A 6161-nucleotide genomic window follows, 5' to 3' on the forward strand; every position below is an offset into this window, starting at 1 on the left:
GTCATAAAACTGAATTATGCAGTAAACAAGTATAAACATGACTGAGTATAGATTTTTCAATCGAAAACAATGAGAGGATGATACGAAACAGCCCCTAAAGGTCCAAACAGCATTGGCACAAGGCCCGAACATGGCATTCAGCCCAATTTACATAAAATCTTTCTAAATCATATAAGTATCAATGGTTTCAACAAAGTATGCAACTTTACAGTTGCTACGGGGCGGACCAAGTCACAAATCCCCAACAGTACACGCCCACATGCCCGTCACCTAGCATGTGCGTCACCTCAAAATAATAGAATGATATGAAATTCGGGGTTTCATACCCTCAGGACTAGATTTACAATCGTTACTTACCTCAAACCGGTCAAATCTCTACCCCGCAATGCTCTTGCCTCTGGACTCGGCCTCCAAATGCTCCAAATCTATTCACAATCAGTATAATACCATCAATATACGCTAATGGAATGAATTCCACAAGAAAAGCTTCAAAATTAGACCAAAAGCTGAAATTGACTCAAAATTTGCCTGTGGGGCCCACATCTCGGAACCCAACAAAAGTTATAAAATACAAAAGCCCATTCAACCACGAGTCTATCCATACTAATTTTACCAAAATCCGACCTCAACTCGACCCTCAAATCTATAAATCTAATTTCCAAATTTCTAAGTTTCAATCTCTGATTTACGCCCCAAAATCATGTAATCTAGTCGGATTACTCGATGATAATTTAACATTATGGAGTAGAAATGATCACAAGGGACTTACCTCAAGTTTTCCATGAAAATATATCAAAAATCGCCTCTCCCCAAGCTCCAATTCGTCAAAAATGGCAAAAGGGACGAAGTCCCTATTTTTATAATTCTGCCCAGACATCCTCGGTTCTGCCTCGATCTTGGCCCTCGATCTTGGCCTTCGATCGAGGTCCTCGATCCTGGTCCTCGGTCCTGACCCTCGATCCTGGTTCTCGATCCGGAGCTCGATCGTGCCTTCGATAAAGGGTTCATCAGACCGAGTGTCTCACCTTGGGGTGCTCCAGTTCTATTTGTGAAGAAGAAGAATGATTCTATGAGGATGTGCATTGACTACAGGTAGTTGGACAACATTACAGTCAAGAACAAGTATCCGCTACCACGTATTGATGATTTATTTGATTAGCCTCAAGGTGCTCGAGTATTCTCAAAGATTGATTTGATATTGGGGTACAATCAGTTGAAGATACGGGCTTCTGATATTCTGAATACGACTTTCAGTACCTGCTATGGCCACTATGAGTTCTTAGTGATGTCTTTTGGACTGACCAATTCCCCAACACTTTTTATGCACTTGATGAATAGCGTGTTTCGGCTGTACATGGATTCATTCGTCATTATGTTTATAGATGATATACTAGTGTATTCTCGCAGCCGAGAGGAGCATGAGCAGCACTTGAGGATCGTGCTCTAGACTTTGAGGGAGAAGAAGCTATATGCTAAGTTCTCCAAGTGCGAGTTTTGGTTAGACTCGGTGGCATTCTTGGGTCACATGGTGTCCAGTGAGGGGATTAAGGTGGATCCGAAGAAGATTAGGGAAGTTCAAAGTTGGCCTAGACCTTCTACCGCAACTGAGATCTGGAGTTTTCTAGGTTTGGCTTGGTATTATAGCTGTTTCGTAGAGGGTTTCTCATCCATTGCAGCTCATTTGACTAGATTGACTCGGAAAGGTGCCCCATTAAGGTAGTCTGACCAGTGTCAGGAAAGCTTTCAGAAGCTGAAAATTGCCTTGACTATAACTCCAGTTCTAGTTTTGTCTTCAGCATCGTATTCATATACAATCGCAAATGTTAGGTTTGCATTTGCCGAACATTAGTGGCATTTTTGACATTCTTGGGGCTGGGCAGGCTTCGCATTTATGACGCATGTCTCGCATTTGCATAGGTCGCATTTGCCAACCTATGGTCGCAAATGTGACATCTGCAAATGGGTTAATAAGTGGAATTTCGGGACTTAGACTCATTATTTCATATTTTGAGATTGGGGGCTCGGTTTGAGACGATTTTTGAGGTCATTTTTACCACTTGGATTGGGTAAGTAATTTTTTCCTAGATTTGATTATTTTTCATTGATACCGTCTTTGATTTAGAATTTAATTGATGAATCCATTAATGAAAATTTGGGGTTTTTTAAAAAAACTTCTCTAAAAATAAAAATTTGAGATTTCAAAGCCGATTTGGACTTGATTTTGAAAATCAATCACATATTTGGACTCGTAGTCGGGATCTATCCCTTAACTCAGGTTTTGACTGAGCAAGCCCGAGGTTTAATTTTGTTGACTTTTTGGGAATTGTGTAAAGATCTCAACTTTATTAATTACAATTGATTTCTCATGCATTGTTTGATATTATCGAGCCATTTTTGGTTAGATTTGAGACGGACGGAGGTGAACTGTAAAGGAAAGCATTTTTAGAGTATTGATTTGGTTTAATTAAGATAAGTATCTTGTCTAACCTTCATTGGGATAATTACCCCTTAGATTTTGGTCTAAACTGAATATGTGTGTTATGTGAAACGACGTGTATACGAAGTGACGAGTGTGTATCCTACCTTATGTGTGGTATATGACCGGATTAGACGTCTGTTTGTTAATATGCCTTGAAATTGGGGTTTGATATATGAAACATGCCTTACTTTTGAATACTCTCTGCACTCTCTGCTTTTAGTGATTCATCTTCTGCAAATAGTGATTCAACTTTGCGAGTAGCGATTCTGGAATCCTGAGAGTTGTGACATGGCTCAATTCTGGATACTTCAAGCACCATTTCGCTTTTAGCGACTTAGAACTACGTTTGGTGATCTTCCTTAGATGTTCTCAGTACTTCTCATCTTATGTAAAAAAAAACTGCACAATTGTGGCTCCTTTGATCCTTTCTTCATTATTTCCATCTTCTTATACTCAAAATCAATTGAAACAAGAAATCATGCAACTTTGCATCACTCAAAGCTGACAAAAACTTAACTGAAGATGTACATAAGTGATAAGTTGATAGAACCCCAACTTATCAATACCATATGAAATTAGATTTATAGGAATGTGCCTCAAACAACTATGGACTTTTTCATTGGCTTATGTGTAAATTAGTTAACCCAAATATCAACTTACTTATGATTTCTATAAGCCAAAGAGATTGAAAGTCTAGGATTCTCATCTAAGAGTATTGATTTTAATTCAAGTGTTATATTTATCATGTTACTATCTAATGTTAACATTTGATTTGCATAAAAAGCGTGCATGAGAGTCATGTGATAATAAGGTGGTATCAATAAATTTGAGAAGAAATCTTGTTAGAGATTGTCCGACCTATTCTCGGTTACTCACAAGCTAAACAAGAGGTCTTGAAGATATCTCCAACATTTATAGAAGGATCTATGTAGGTCGTGGGCAACTGAGGAATTTTAAAAGAAGAGTGAACAGGGAAAGAAAGCCCGAGCATCCGAGAAGGGTGGCTCTTTACATTGTGAGGCCGTTGTCATCATAGGGACGGTTAGGAGGAGACTAGGGGTGTCAAATGGGCGGGATCTGCCGATTTTGGGCGGGTCAAAATGGGTTGAATTAATAAATGGGCAGGTCATTGACCCTCCCAAGAGTTACTTGGGCTGGGTCAAGATGGACTAAAATGTGGTTCATAGCCCAAACTGTCCAACTCTTACCAAGCTTTAATTAATATGTGTTGTTTTCTTACGAATTGTATTATTACTAAATACGAATTTTTTTTCTTTGTTATGGTCATATATAACATATCAAACAAAAAAAATTATTTTAAAGATATTTTGGCAAAGTTACTTAGGGATCAATTTGGGCTAAAAATTAGTCAAACTTTAAATGAGTTGAGATGGGTTGGTTCAGGATCGGCTGAGTACAATAAATGGGGTAGTCAATAACCAGCCCAACCTTAGGTGGGTTGGGCAGGTCATTTGGGCTTGGGCCAAATAACAGCCCTAGAGGAGACTAATAATTCCTTAAGCCTTACAATATTATTTTATAATTTATCCAAACTCACTTTATTGTTTGCAGGAAAATAGACTTGGGAGGAAACTAACTGATGAGCTATTCAATGAGATACACATTAAAAAGAAGAAGAAAGATTCAAATTTAAATCGTAGGTCGATGACCGGTCTGAGACTACCTATGTAACCTTCAAAATTTTCAAAAAGTTTATAATTTATATTTATATATATATATATATATATATATACTAATTTTATATTTTAAATATAGGATCGCTATAAAAGTACCTTTGAGGAGTTCCATGGAGTCAGCCAACAAGTGATTAGGGAAAGACAACACAACTTTCGGGCGTGGATGCTACAAGAATTTGGTTGGATGTTATATTGATGGTTCAAGAAAGAGGATAGTGTACGGTCTTCTAGAGCGATAATTTCACCATTACAAGTCTAGATTTCAAGGAATAGGAACTTCTGCACATGCCAATGAACTTGATAAAGAGTCAATTTCGTCTATGGAGAAGAAGGTCGCATAGCTACACTAGCACACATCAAGCGACAAAGAACAGAGAGACGCATAGGGATGAATAACTTTAAGGGCTTCAGGCTCAACTGAGACCCCTCCTTGCTACTAGAGCTATTTTATTGCTCCGGTCTCGTGATTCATCATCTAAGACTCATCATCCAGGTGATCATATTGCACGCGATTGTTGTGCTCATGCGAAAAATAAAATTCTCCAAGTAATGGAGGAGATGCGGTAGAAAAGAATCCTTAAATGATGTTTGTGATTGCTAATTATTTCTTGAACTATATTATGCTACTATTGGTACTTTTTGTAAGACAACCTAGATAGGATGGTTAGGACTCCAATACTAACCTTAACCTTAGCCATCACCTAAACCTAATCATAGTGTACTTGTATCTATCCTTAGTCGTAGGTGATAGAGATAACATACAACTCTATTGAAATAGAGATAGCAACCTATAGGACTCATAGCAGACTCTTCAACCTACTCTGTCTTTCGTGTATATATTCCCAATTATCGCAACTTGTAACAGTTTTTTGAATATACAAAAATATCACAAAGCAATGTGTTTTATTTATTATTTTCTTTATAGTATCAGAGCGTAGGCTCAATTGAAAGAAACAACAACACAAAATGATCATGAAGTCCTCTTCTTCCTCACATAACAGCCATGGCCTCATCCTCTAACATCACCCTAGCTCGCTCATCTGCTTCACTTTATCAACTCGTTTTAATTTGTCCCATCAAACAGAAACCATCAAACTACCTTGTTTGGAGGACTCAAATCATTCAACTAATGCAAACCTTGAAGGTTGACAAGGTTATAAAGGAGGACCCTCCATCCGAGACTATAGAGAATGAGAAAGGAGAAGCCAATCTAAACCCAAAATACATTGAATTTGAAGAACATGATGTCCTTGTTAGGAGTTGGCTTTCCGGAACAATGACAGAAGAGTCTATGTTCCTTATAATAGGATGTTTGCAATGACCCAATCGATCTTTTTGAGCTCTAGCGCGTCATTCGGCGGTTTGAGGTCTTGTGTAGCTTCACTTCAGGTATTATGACTTGTACGCATGGTCGGAATTTAATTTCGGGAAGTTCGGAGTTGATTTGGAAGGAAAATTCTAATTTCGGATCCTTTAAGTTGGAAGAATTGACTAAGGTTTGACTTTTGAGTAAACGACCTTGGAATCGAGATTTGAATGTTCCAATAGGTTCGTATGATGATTTCGGACTTGGGCATATATTCGGGTTGAGTATCGGATCACCCGGAAATATTTCGGTGCTTATTATGGAAAGTTAACATTTTAAAAAGTTGAAGAATTTCCTAAGTTTGGTTTGAAGTGGGCTTTGGTATTATCGATGTCTGTTTGAGATTTTGAGCCTTGGAATAGGTTCATATTATGATTTATGACCTGTGCGCAAAGTTTGGCATCATTCTGGAATGTTTTGATATGAATCGGATGTGTTCGTCGAAGTTTCAAAGTTCGAAAGTTAAAGAAGGATTTCGATCATCGATTCATAGTTTCGATATTGTTTGGCGTGATTTGAGGTCTCGACTAAGTTCGTAATATGTTTTGTGATGTGTTGGTATAATTGGTTAAGGTCCCGAGGGCCCCGGGTGAATTCCGAATGGTTAATGGATCAATTT

This window comes from Nicotiana tabacum, chromosome 14, assembly GCF_000715075.1.
Source record: "Nicotiana tabacum cultivar K326 chromosome 14, ASM71507v2, whole genome shotgun sequence".
In the NCBI taxonomy this organism is placed as follows: domain Eukaryota; kingdom Viridiplantae; phylum Streptophyta; class Magnoliopsida; order Solanales; family Solanaceae; genus Nicotiana; species Nicotiana tabacum.